The 14,639-nt window shown below is 44.5% G+C and overlaps 1 non-coding gene across 1 annotated transcript; it reads left to right on the top strand.

The window, feature by feature from the left end:
* Positions 1-459: 459 nt before the first annotated feature.
* Positions 460-565, top strand: LOC142849152 (U6 spliceosomal RNA). Its single transcript, XR_012910548.1, has one exon. It is a non-coding gene; the product is annotated as a U6 spliceosomal RNA (small nuclear RNA).
* Positions 566-14,639: the final 14,074 nt, after the last annotated feature.

Below are 14,639 nucleotides of genomic sequence, written 5' to 3'. Positions count from 1 at the left end.
AGAAATAATTACGTAGGAAGCTATCGCAGGCTTAATGTCTGTGTCCCTCCATATTCCCCACATTCATGGACTGAAGACCTAGCTCCTATTGTGACTGTCTGCAGAGGCAGGAAGTCGTTAAAATCCAATGAGATTGCTAGGGTGGTGCTCTGAATTCAAAGCATAATTTAAATAAAAAATTAATTCTTTATTAGTACCCTTAAAACAGCGGTTCCCAATCTTCCTGGTGCTGCGACCATTTAATACAGCTCCTCACGTTGTGGTGACCCCCAACCGTGAAATTATTTTGTCGCTACTTCATTATGGTAATTTTGCTACTGCTATGAATCATAATGTAAATATGTATAAATATCTGTTGTCTGGTGGTCTTAGGTGACTCCTGTGAAAGGGTCCTTTGACCCCCAAAAGGTCACAACCCACAGTTTTGAGAACCTCTGACTTGTAAGAATAGACACCAGAGTGCTGGCTTCGGCAGCACATATACTAAAATTGGAACGATACAGAGAAGATTAGCATTGCCTCATGCAAGGATGACATGCAAATTTATGAAGTATTCCATATTTTTTAATAAATTTTAAAAAGAGAGAGAAAAGAGAGCTCACTCATCCTCTCTCTTTCCACCACATGCGGACATCTACAAGCCAGAAAAAGAACCCTGGCCAGGAAGCAGAGCAGCCTGAGCCCCATGCTCAGACTTCCTACGGCAGGAAACATACTTCTGATGTTCATGCTGTCGTGGATTCAGGCGGTGATGTTTAGTACAGCAGGCTTCACAGGGCCCATGGACTCCATGCAAAAGCGCTGTACGGAAAGGGTGTAGGTGCTTTAAAGGGTCCGGTTTCCATCCACTCTCTTCCTACAACTGGTCTGCCTCAGAATGTGAATGATGGGTGTCTGGGTTCCCTTTGCTCCAGGCCTTCCACATGCAGTCAGGAGAGACTCCCCATTTCCCACGAGCAAGGCACCTCTCTGCCCAACTAAGAGTATTACACTGTCCCCGAAATGCTCTTTGAAATGTTCCTGTAGACATTTAGACAAATTAGGACTCTCACCACTGAGTACAAATCCCTTGGCAACTTTGGTGTCTATGTTTTTGTTTTCAAATCAATAGAGAAGGAGAAATAATAACTGTATCCATAAGCAGGACAGTTTTAACTAGTATAATAAAAATTCTCATTTGCTCTAACCTTGACCAGAAAAGTAACTGTGAAGTCATTCCTATGCTTTTGGCTCTTTATTTTGGCTTTTCCCTTCTACGCCCAGCCTACCCTTGCTGTTTTTGGTGCCCAAGCAAACCTCATGTGCTCAGCTCATCATGTGGTGTTACCCGATTCTAAAATAGCTAAGAAAAGATAGTGAAGAAGAGCTTTAATTTATTGATCTTTAAATGCAAGGCAAGATTCCCTTTTGGGGGGGGGTAACTTTCAGCTTTTTACAGGCTTTTAGCATGTAACTCAGGAGTTCAAGGAATTATCAGCATTACTATGGTACAGGAACATACACTTCATTATCCATAATACTTTAACACAAACTAACTATATATAATAATGGGCTTCATTTTACCATGTATATAATGTATATTGGTCATATTCGCCATCCATTGCCCTCTCTTATCTCATCCTAGTCTCAATAATCTGATGTGGGAGTGTCATGTATCAATCTGTTGATTTCATTGGCTAAGCAATAAAACTGCTAGGCCCATTGGATAGGCCCACCCTTAGGTGGGTGGAGTAAACAGAACAGAATGCCGGGAGGAAGAGGAAGTGAGGTCAGACTCCACAGCTCTCCTCTCGGGAGCAGACGCCTTCAGGAGAGACGCCATGCTACCTGCTCCAGGGAAGACGCACGCTATGAAGCTCTGACCCAGGATGGACTTAGGCTAGAATCTTCCCGGTAAGACCGGTGCTCACAGATTGTTAGAGATGGGTTGATTGGGATATCAGAATTAGCCAGTAAGGGCTAGAGCTAAGGGCCAAGCAGTTTATAAAAGAATACAGTGTCTGTGTAATTATTTCGGGGCATAAGCTAGCCGGGCAGGGCAGGCGGCTGGGGTGTTTGGGGACGCAGCCCCACCGCCGCCCCATATTACTACAATAATCCCTTTCCTATTCCCAGTGAATCCTCCTTCTACTTTGAGTGTGACTTGATAGGTTGAATTGAGGTTATTTATACGAACATGAATGAAGGGTTATTTAGAGACACAGTTAGAGAACATCTTACATGTGGTTACACCACTGAAGAAAATGCTATAAGAAAGTAATGTCAATCCTCACCTACTTATGTGGCCACGTGTTCTTATAACTTCTGTCTATAAAGACAAACAAATGCTAGGAATGAGGCAGGGTTGAATTCCATGTTTTTCTTGCTCCAAGTAATACTCACCTGTAGATGTATGAACTAATGGAGGAATGCAAGAAAGGCCCCGTGGATCCATGTAGGACCTCATGTGAATTCCAGACTTTTCTTTTTGACCACATGGATGCTGACAATTCCCTCTGGAGTTAGTGGTGGTCATAGAACTCTGTGGTGGGCTCTTTAGGACAGAACTGACGGTGTGTGTCGGGGGCACACTAGGTTGGCATGTATAACACAGTCTATGTAGCCCAGAAATAACTGTCTTGCACTGGAGAGCCTGAGAACCTGGTGATCTCTCAGTCCGTGAGACTGTAAGTCTCCTTGGTGTTTGTCACCCATCACCGTATTGAGACTCTGTAGAGAGCACCCACTCACAGGAAGGCTCTCAGCGGATACCAGTGTCACATCCATGGGCTTCCCAGTCTCTAGAGCTGAGTGATATTCTTGATGTGTGATCCATGTGCAGCAAGTGGGCTCTTCCCTTTGTCTCAAGATATTGACAACAGTTAAGAATCCTTCTGGCTGTTGCTGCTGCCATTGTCTTTTGTTTTTTGTTTGTGTGTTTATTTTTGAGACAGAATTTCATGGAACCCAGACTGGGCTGGGACATATTATATGTTGGAGGCTGGTACTGAACTCCTTACTCTCCTGCCTTGGCCTGCCGGATGCTGGAATTATAAGTGTATGTCAGCATATGAATTAAGAGATTTAGACTGGAGAGAGCTGAACCTGCAGACTGAGCTAATGAATAAACCAGCCTCCTTACCACTCAGAAGACAGTTCCAAAGAGGGGCTCAATGGGTCAATTATTCAAAGATTCCTGGAATTTTGTATAGTCCCCAAAGATGAGCCACACACGCAGAGACGTTATCCTTCCACTCACTCTCCTTCCATGATATTTCTTTTTTTCCTTTTTTTAAAATTTATTTATTAAAGATTTCTGCCTCCTCCCCGCCACCGCCTCCCATTTCCCTCCCCCTCCCCCAATCAAGTCCCCCTCCCTCGTCTGAAAAAGCCTGGGATAAAACCGGACTCGTTGAACATAGCAGACAATGAGAACTACTGAGTTCTCCATGATATTTCTTAAAACAGCTCCCGACAAATACCAGAGGCTCATCTAGGAGAAGTCAAATCAGATCGCTTCTTATTTGAACCCATGCTTCACAGAGATCACAGACTAGGAAATTAAAGAGAAAGAAGCATGATATTACCCAAGTAATAAAAATCCGAGAGTGAGTAAATTTACTGATCTCAAATGGATTGTAATTTCTAAGCTTTAAAAAAGCATGTATGTCTGATAACGTGTGTGTGTGTGTGTGTGTGTGTGTGTGTACATGCCCCAGGCCGATGCTGAGGTCAGAGGAGGACACGAGGTTCTTAGATGTACTGAAGAAGAGTGGTGTATGGTAGAACAGCAAAAATGAACATTGAACGAAATAAATATCATAAACTCATGGTTGATGAGGAACGAGACCTACAGGAAAACCAAGCAAGGAATAATTTTTCACTTACGCTCAACTCACAGAAAGAGAGGAGTATCAGCACCGTGGATTGCTAATGCTTCAAGCACCTGAACATCAGGCAAGTGTCGATGAAGGGAACATGATCCCTGCTTGGTGTGGCACAGTGAGACAGACTTGTCAGATATGCGAAATTTTTGTGTACTGAAATTCAAATTATGTGTCGGTCAGCTTTTTAGTACTGTAACAAAATGCCTCTGATAATTAAGCTAAAGAGAAGGAATGATTGTCTCCGCTCATAGTTGTGGAGGTTTCAGCCAAGGGTGGGGAGATCCTTTTCCTTTTCCATCTGTGGCAAAGCAGCCTATGATGGCAAGATCATGTCCAGGAATGAACTGCTCACCTCAGGACAGGGAGAGAGCAAAGAGAAAGAGGAAGGGCAGCTAGCTGCTCACTGTCACCTTCAAGATCACACTTCCGTGACCCAAAGACCTTCCCCTGGGCCCTGCCACCTAAAGCACCCCCCCCCCCACACACACACACTTTACAATAATGCCAAGCTGGAGATCAGGACTTTTTTTTTTCTGTGGACCTTTGGGGATATTTCGGATCCAGATGACAGCAAATGATTAAATTAGTTTGAAAACTAATCTATGTTTTTAAGCTAAAATAAAAACCACTTTCTTGTTTCTTGAGATAAATCTCTTGAGTGCTGAGGTTACAGGCATAAACCACCATACCCAGCCAGAGTTATTTTTAAATTTTTCAGATTTATATTTCTAATGGTGTTATTTTATTTAGTACAGCTTGACATGAGCAAAACTATAAAAAATGGTTAGTCCTCTTTGCAAATTAAATCACTCCTAGCATAGCTAGCCTGAATACTTAAATTTAATATATTTAATATTACATTTCTTTCTTCTGGGCTTCAGTTATCTGACTTAACAAATAAGATACCCCTATGCCTTTAAATAACTCTTATAAAATCTAATAAATTAAAGAATAAATATGTTGAAGCTTATGTCCTCTTGTGCATTTAAACCTGGTAAGAAAGTTACCTTAAAATAGTAAATCTAATTCAATTGCTCCACTTTGTATTTTAAGTTGGAATCAGCATGCCTACCTATTTCACCAAATGATGAAATTCTCCTAAGCATACCAAATATGAGCGGATACTTTAAAATGAAAAGAATGCTATGGGGTTGATACCCTTGGGTATTTCTCTGGTTCTAAATCCTCCCAGAGCGGAGGAGTGGCTTTGGACTATGGAAGTCTTACCGTTCCAGGTACTTACCTGTCCTGTTCCATGAAGACTAGTGCTTGTCTTTCCAAATTGCTAATCTCAAGACCCAGAGGTCATGGCCAGGTACCATGGATCCTTGTTTGCAACCCAGAGGGAAGACACTTAATCTTATATCTAATGACTGAGCAGGGTGCATAGCATCAAGGGAAGCATGATCTTTTAATGCATTTTAGAATTTTATTTTATAAATATTTTGCCTGGATATGTATGTACAACCTGTGTGCAGTTCCCACAGAGGCCAGAAGAGGACATCTGATCCCCTGCAATTAGTGAGGGAGAATGTTATGGGCTGCCATGTGGGTGCAAGGAACAATTCAGGTCCTTCCCAAAAGGAGCAAGTGTCCTTGGAAACAAACAAACCTCTGGCCATTTTAGTGGCCCCAACAATCTTATTTCAACCCTGACCCCATACACCCACCCCTTTTTCAGTCTCTAACGTCCACTACCATTATGCATGGCTTCTACAATCAAAAAGTCTGCCTATGAGCCACAATGTATTTTCAGCCCCCAAACCATACTCACTGTACCTTCCCTGTGCTTTAAATACAGGTACTGAGCATCAGAAGACTTCATCTGCCTGGGGTGTGCATTCCTGGCAGGACCAGTGGATGTCCTGCCTTCTTTGTTTGACAATCATCTTGTAAGCAAGGGTCAATCTCTTCAAGGTGTACCTAGTGCTGTTTTGTTGTTGTTTGTTTGCTTTTTGTTGTTGTTGTTGTTTTTACTTTTGTGCTTTTTTGTGGGTCAGGTTTCCCTAAGGAAACAGTGCTGAAGGTGGCAGCGCATTCCTAGGTATGAGAAGGTTGTAATATGCCTTAGGGAGAATATATGTGCGTGTTATCTAAGCTCCATTGGGGCTGGAGTGCTAGGGCTGTGGGCTATGATGTCAGTGAAATGGAGCTACCATTACTATGTACATGAATCTTCCTTAGGAGCACTTGTAAAATAAGGTCATGTGTGATTGATGGATGAGGATGCTGGGAATATTCCTCTTGCAGGAGTCTAACCCTGTGTCTCCAGGAAGGCCGCTGCTCCACGCCTGCTAACTCAGCGCTCACAGCTGTGTTATAGAATGGACCCACCTGCACTGCTCAGCATCTGCCGTGGTTGGAGAGAACCTGCTTTGAGTGACGGTAGGTTCTGACCGCTGAACTCACCTAACTGAAGTCAGGCTGGCTGGTGTCCATGCAGCTCCGAGCAGGATTCAGGACAGACACCATGCAAACAGGATACAGGAATGCAACTGGTTCCTTGATCAGCAGAACCTAATTTAGGATCAGAAAAGGGCAAGAGTGTGGAATCGGCAGTGGGGCCTCGCAGGTGCTATTCTGAGTGGCACTTAAGATGGCAGATGACCCCCGAATAAACCTGCTGGAAATAGCATTGCAACTGGCCTTCCTCTCAACCCCCATAGCTTACAAAGGAAGGGATAATAATACTTAGGATGGTCACTTAAAGGAATGTGTGAGGCTTCAGCTGTAACTCAAGGATTAAATTTATATATGACATGGGGGTGTGGTGGTTTGAAAGAAAATATAGATTGTATCATATTATATTATATATTTATATATTGTATGATAATATTGTGTGTATATACTATACATACACATATATGTAGCATATACATACACACATATACGGAGAGAGAGAGAGAGAGAGAGAGAGAGAGAGAGAGAGAGAGAGAGAGAGAGGATCCAGGCAATCCAAGAATGGCTGTCTGTGAATGGAAAGTCTTTCATTTTTTAATTTATGCCTTGAATCATTTTCATTCAGTATAGAGTTGTTCAATTTCTATGAGTTTGTAAGCTTTCTGTTAGTTCTGTTGTTGTTGAAATCCAGTTTTAATCTGTGGTGGTCAGACAGGATTCAGGATATTATTTCAATTTTCTTGTATCTGTTTAGACTTGGTTTGTGTCTGAGTATGTGATCAGTTTTGGAGAAAGTCCCATGACGTGCTGAGAAGAAGGTCTACCCTTTTGTGTTTGGATGAAAAGTTCTGTAGAAATCTGGTAGACCCATTTGGTTTATAATGTCAGTTGACTCCAGCATTTTCCTGTTTAGTTTTTATCTGAATGGCCTAACACCCCACTGTCATTCTGTGAAGGGGGTTAATATGTGACTTAGGCTATAGTAGTGTTTATTTTGCAAACTCGAGTACCTTCGTGTTTGGTGCCTAGATGTTAAAAATCCTCTGGGTGGATTTTTCCTTTGATGAGTATATAATGTCATTCCCTATCCCTTCTGATGAGTTTTGGGTTGAAATCTATTTTGTCAGATGTTAAAATGGCTACCCCAGCTTGCTTCTTAGATCCATTTGCTTGGAATATCTTTTTCCATCCTTTTACCCTGAGATGATGTCTATTCTTGATGTTAAGGTGTGTTTCTTGGATGCAATAGAAAGATGTATTCTGTTTTCACATCCATTCTATTAGTCTGTGCTTTTTTAAAAAAAAAATTGGGCAACTGAGACCATTGATGTTGACAGATATCAATGAGTGTGTTTGTTAACTTCTGTTATTTTGTTGTTTTGTGGTGGTAGGGATTGTGTGTGTACACTTTTGATTTGTCAGTCTGGGATTATTTGTTCCTTGTGTTGTCTTCGGTGTGGTTAACCTCTTTTGTTTGGAGTTTTCCCTCTGGAACATCTGTAGGACTGGTTTTGCAGACAGACATTGCTTAAACTTATTTTTGTCATAGAATGTCTTTCTTTCTCTATCTATTATGTTTGAAAGTTTTGCTGGGTATAGACGTCTGGGCTGGCATCTATTGTCTCTGAGACTTTTCAAGACAACTATCTAGGCTCTACTGGCTTTTAGAGCCCCATTGAGAAGTGATGTGTTATTCTAATATGTCTGCCTTTGTAGCTTAGTTGTTCTTTTTCCATTTCAGCTTATAATATTCTTTCTTTGTCCTTTACATTTAGTGTTTTGATTATTACAGGCCATAGGGACTTTCTTTTCTGGTCCAGTCTATTGTGATGTTCTGTATGCTGTTGAAACTTGATAGATAGACATCTTCTTTAGGTTAAGGAGATTTTCTTCTGTGATCTTTTAAAAAAATATTTTCTCTGTCCTTTACCTGGATTTCTTCACCTTCTATATTCCCACTATTCTTAAATTTGGTCTTTTCATAGTGTCCCAGACTTCCTGAATGGTTTGTGCCAGAATCTATGTTTTAGATTCAACATTTTCTTTGACTAATGTATCCATTTCTTTTATCATTGCCTGAGATTCTCTCTTTTATCATTTGTACTCTGCTGGTGATGCTTGTCTCTGAGGTTCCTTTTTGAATTTCTAAATTTTTCATTTCCAGATTTCTTTCAGTTTGAGTTTTCTTTACTGATTCTATTACCACTTTCAGGTCTTCAGTTGTTTTATTTATCTCCTTCCACTGTTTGTGCTTTCATAGATGTCTTTAAGGGATTTATTCATTTCCCCTTTAACTGTCTTAGTTAGGGTTTTTATTGTTATGTAGAGACACCATGACCACAGCAACTCTTATAAAGGAAACATTTAATTGGGGTGGCTGGCTTGCAGTTCAGAGGTTCAGTCATTATCATCATGGAGGGAAGCACGGCAGCATGCAGGCACACATGCTGCTGAAGGAGATCTTAGAGTTCTTATATCTTGACTCACAGGTAACAGAAAGTGGTCTGAGATACTGGGTATGACTTGAGCACATATGAGACTTCAAAACTCGCCTCCACAGTGACACACTACCTCCAACAAGGCCACACCTGCTCTAACAAAGCCACACCTTCTAATAGTGCCACTCCCTTTGGGGGCCATTTTCTTTCAAACCACCACAAGGATCTCTATCATATTCATGAAGGTTTTTTAAAGGTCTTTTTCTTGTACTTATGCTGTGCTGCTAGTCAGGGCCTGCTGTGGTGGGGCTGCTGGGCTGTAGTAGAGATATACTGTCCTGGATCTGCTTAGTCCCCCAGGAAAGAGGGCAGAGTCTGCCACAGAGCTGGGCATGGGCCTGTGGAGTTGGACATGGAGGAGAGGAGGAACATCGAGAGCTGAAGCTTGCCCACCTGCTTCGCTGGCCTACTTTCTTCGCTGGTGGGCTTGGCTGGTGGGGTTCCCAGAGATTATCTTCAGGAGTTTGGGGGCTGTGCTAACAAGAGGAGTGGAGACGAAGGTTGGAGGAGATCTGTGTGATCCACGAAGGAGGAGGCCACATCGGTGGTCTGCTACAGAGACAGGGATGAGACAAGAGGACTTGGAGGAGAGGAGGGAGAGGTGAAGATCTGCAGTCAGCCTACCTGCTCTCCTGGCTTGAGTAGTCTGTGGGTTCCCAGGGAATGCCTGCTGGAATTGGGGGTGAGGATAACACAGTTACTCCAAGCATCCAACAGTGTCTGGGGCATAGCATCTCTTTAACAAATGCTAGCTAGCACAATCATAGGTCTTGATAGGGATCACTGACCTCATGCTCAAGAGTGTGACGCTGGGCAAGTGTTCAGCAGTTGTTTGTAGTTAAACAACTTTATAAGCAATATTATTTGTAGTAATAAGGAGCGGCGGCGGGGCTGCGTCCCCAACACCCCAGCCGCCTGCCTCGGCTAGCTTATGCCTCGAAATAATTACACAGACACTGTATTCATTTAAACACTGCTTTGGCCCATTCCTATCTAGCCTCTTCTAGGCTAATTCTCACATCCCGATCAACCCATCTCTAACAATCTGTGAGCACCGGTCTTACCGGGAAGATTCTAGTTCAGAGCTTCATCGTGTGCGTCTGCCTGGGAGAGCGGAGCATGGCCTCTCTTCTGCTCCCGAGAGGAGTGCTGTCGAGTCTGACCTCACTTCCTCTTCCTCCCAGCGTTTTGTTCTGTTTACTCCTCCCACCTATCTCCTAACCAATGAGAGCCAAGCAGTTTCTTTTTATTTAACCAATGACCTTCCTCCATCAATTATTTTTTTAAAAAAAGTTTGAGTTGGCTTTCTGATACTGTAACTGATACTTGAGATTCATCAATTTATGAAGGCAAAATGTTTATTTTGGCTTATGGTTTTTGAAAGTTTAATCCATAGCCGTCTTACCTCAATCGCTTTGGACCTGTGGTGGCATTTCATGGCAGGAGTACTTAGCAGACCAAAATGTTGGTCTCATGGGCTTGAGCTCACAACCTTCTTGCTTCAGTGTCCCAAGTACTGGAGCTGCAGGCATGAGCCGCCATCCCTGGGTCCCTGTGTGAGTATGTGTGTGTTGTTGTCTGCAGGGCGGGAGATTGAGCTCTTTGTGCATGCTAGACAAACTGCCTCTGAGCCATATACCCAGCTACCTCCTGTACCTTCTAATTCTCCCATCACACATGCATCACAGAGCTATTGATATATATATATATGGCCTGGGAAGTCTTTGTAGAGTTTAAGCAGAGGCCATCATTCTTGCAGATTTTGGTGAGACTTAAGGCGTTGAAGAGATTATGTTGGGTGTCCTGGTGAGGAGTTGGGGAAAAATGGAGGCACTATAGAGAACACTGGTGAGATGGGGAGATAGGAACTCTGTTTCTGGACCTGAAAAGGAGATGGAACCTTCTACAAACCTGTTGCCACATTCATGTTTCCACATTAGCACCTAGAAAGCATGGTACAGAGACCAGAGAGGAAACCCTTAGACAGGAGGTCACTGGACATTGCTTACTGTCTCACCGTGTTGACAAAATACGAGACAAAAGCCAATTAAGGAAAGAAGGACGGAGTTCTAGTTAGGACACCTTGAGCACGGCAGCTCTTAGGAAGGGAACCATTTAATTGGGGCTGGCTGACAGTTTCAGAGGTTTAGTGCGTTATCATCATGGCACCTAGGCAGATGTGACGCTGGGGTGGTAGCTGAGAACTCTGCATCTGGATCGGCAGGCAGCAGGAAGGGAAAGTCACACTAGGCCTGGCTTGAGCAGTTGAGACCTCAAAGCCCACACCCTAGTGACATGCCTCCTCCAACAAAGCCATACCTATTCCATCAAGGCTACACCTCCTAATAGTGCCACTTCCTGTGATCAAGCAGTCAAACACATGAGTCTGTGGGAGCCATTCTTATTTAACGCCCCCAACAGGAGTTTCTGAGCAGAGGACCACACAGGAGAGGCAGAGATTTGCAAATTGGAAGGGACAAATTATGACCTGTGTCATGTATCTCTGTAGTTACCTGGAAATGTGGTTATTTTAGCCTACACATTATTAAGAATTTCCAGGTGCATGACTTTCTAAAAGTGGTCTCTAGAGGAAATAATGACGGGGTAAAGGATGAAGAAAAAGCAAAAGTAGCAGTTGGAGAGATGATCAGTGGCTAAGTGCACTTGCTACTTATCCAGAGGACCACAATTTGGTTCCCAACACCCATGCTGAGCAGCTCACAGGGGATCTGTAGCTCTCTTCTGGTCTCCACAGGCTCCCGTTCTCATGAGTCCATAATCACACACACCCATGCACTCCCGTGCACACTCACACACACACACACACACACACCCATGCACTCCCGTGCACACTCCCACACATGCACACACACACATCCATGCACTCCCGTGCACACTCCCACACACGCACACACACACACCCATGCACTCCCGTGCACACTCCCACACACGCGCACACACACACACACACCCATGCACTCCCGTGCACACTCCCGCACACGCACACACACACACACACCCATGCACTCCCGTGCACACTCCCACACACACACACGCACACACACACCCATGCACTCCCGTGCACACTCCCACACACGCACACACACACACACACACCCATGCACTCCCATGCACACTCCCACACACGCACACACACACACATCCATGCACTCCCGTGCACACTCCCACACACGCACACACACACCCATGCACTCCCGTGCACACTCCCACACACGCACACACACACATCCATGCACTCCTATGCACACTCCCACACACGCACACACACACACACCCATGCACTCCCATGCACACTCCCACACACGCACACACACACACATCCATGCACTCCCGTGCACACTCCCACACACGCACACACACACATCCATGCACTCCCATGCACACTCCCACACACGCACACGCACACACACACACACCCATGCACTCCCGTGCACACTCCCACACACGCACACACACACACACACACACACACACACACACACATGCACTCCCGTGTACACTCCCGCACACGCACACACACACACCCATGCACTCCCGTGCACACTCCCACACACACACACGCACACACACACCCATGCACTCCCGTGCACACTCCCACACACGCACACACACACACCCATGCACTCCCGTGCACACTCCCACACACGCACACACACACACACACCCATGCACTCCCGTGCACACTCCCGCACACGCACACACACACACACCCATGCACTCCCGTGCACACTCCCACACACACACACGCACACACACACCCATGCACTCCCGTGCACACTCCCACACACGCACACACACACACACACACCCATGCACTCCCATGCACACTCCCACACACGCACACACACACACATCCATGCACTCCCGTGCACACTCCCACACACGCACACACACACATCCATGCACTCCCGTGCACACTCCCACACACGCACACACACACATCCATGCACTCCCATGCACACTCCCCCCCCTACACAATTAGAAATAAATCTTTAAAAGAAAAACTAACCTGCTGCACCGATGAAACACATTGTTCTGACCAACTATGAAATTTAGTTAAGACATGGAGGCTCCATCTCCGTGAAGAGAAACTATGTGGAACCTTCCAATACAGCATCAGATTAAAGGACGACTCTACTGGGAATCTTCGTTAGGGGGCTCTTTTCTTCCCTTCCGCTTTACTTGTAACATGAAAGACTTTAATAGCAAGAAGCAAGTAATGAGATGGTTACAACAGACTAATTGAAAGACTAACAACCTTAACAACAGCTGCCACCCTGGGGGGGCATCTCCAGCCACATTTTAAGGCAGGTCCTGAAGCCAAGCCCCCTCTACAGGGTGGTATATTTAGTAGCCTAAATTCAATCACGATGGTTCTGAGTTGCTTAATTAGATAAACAAAACACCACCCCCCCTCACACACACCCACACAATTTTGCTACTCCATGACCAGCAAATTAAATTTACATTTTCTTATTTTCTTTCTCGGCAGACATTGCAGTGGAAAGTAACTTGGTGTGTTTGACCTGTGTTCTTTATCAGCTGTGCTCACTAGAGGCTCCCACTGCCCAACCTGAAAATCAATTCTGGGTAGTGGGGTGTGGTAGAACAACCATCCACTAGATCAGGTGTTCTGATGTTTGATTTTTAAGTGCATAGGGATTTTGTCTGAATGCATATCTGTGCACCCCTTGTGTGTGCCCGGCATCCACAAATCCACAATGGAGGGCAGAAGAGGGCATTGGACCCCCTGGGACTGGAGTTATGGGCAGTTGTAATTAGCTATGTGGGTGCTGGGAATCAAACACAAGTCCTCAGGAATAGCAGCCACTGAGGCTAGCCACTTGGCTATCTCTTGGCCCAGGCGTTGGAATTTTTAAGTCAGCTGACAGATTGGGCATATGGCTTAGCTGGCAGAGTGCTTGACTTGAATGCACGAGGTGCCATCTCCAACACTGCATGTGCTGGTACTAGTGGTACAAGCCTGCAAGCCTGGCTCCCAGGAGATGGAGCAAGAAGCTCAGAAATTCAAGGAAATCCTTAGCTACATACCAAGCTACAAGAAAGCCTGTTTCAGGAACAATGGGGAAAAAAATGAGTTCGCCTCTCAGATTTTCCATTTTTAATATTAGTATCTAACCCCACAATGTTCTGTGAATTGGCGGCTTGTGGTTGCTGCTGCACCAGGTATGGCACAGGTTGAGACTCTCTCGTTGGAAATGTTCGGCACCAGAAATGCTTTAGATCTGGGATGACCGTTTTCATCAGAGTGTGGAGGTCTTGCGTGTACTGTGGCATCTGGCTGCAGCATTTAAATTTCAGTGAGATTCCAGATCTTTAGATGAAGGCTACTCGATGTGTGACATTAATAATTTACAAAACTCGGTATAATATATTTCAAGGTCACACACGGACGCGTGTGTGCACGCGTGTGTATGTGTGTGTCAACTGAAGCAGAGGGGAGGTTGTCAAGTATATTGATGGAAGTGAAGATGCAGAATATGGTCAACATTCAGATATAAAGGACTCTGCTCTTGTTATGAATGAAGCCCTTTAAAATTTACTTTCGGCCCTGTTTCTGGTTGGCCAGAAACTGAAACCACTTATAGAGATTTCATTCGGAATTCAAAGTTAAATGCGTGGGATCTCTGATTCCATGCTCACCTTTCCAATGGCATCTCAGGTGTGGGGTCAACTTCCAAAGCAATTGAGAAGAAAAAACCTTTTGTAAGGACGTGATAATAGGTTGGAAAGTAAATTAAATGATGCACATAGTTGCAAAATTTAAGAAAATCAGCAGCGCAGCCTACAGGTCACGCAGATACTACCGACCATCACCAACTGGTTGCTCAAG

This window comes from Microtus pennsylvanicus, chromosome 4, assembly GCF_037038515.1.
Source record: "Microtus pennsylvanicus isolate mMicPen1 chromosome 4, mMicPen1.hap1, whole genome shotgun sequence".
NCBI classification, from domain to species: Eukaryota; Metazoa; Chordata; class Mammalia; order Rodentia; family Cricetidae; genus Microtus; species Microtus pennsylvanicus.
Note: the sequence above shows the minus strand (reverse complement) of the source record. Positions and strands in the feature narration are given on the sequence as shown.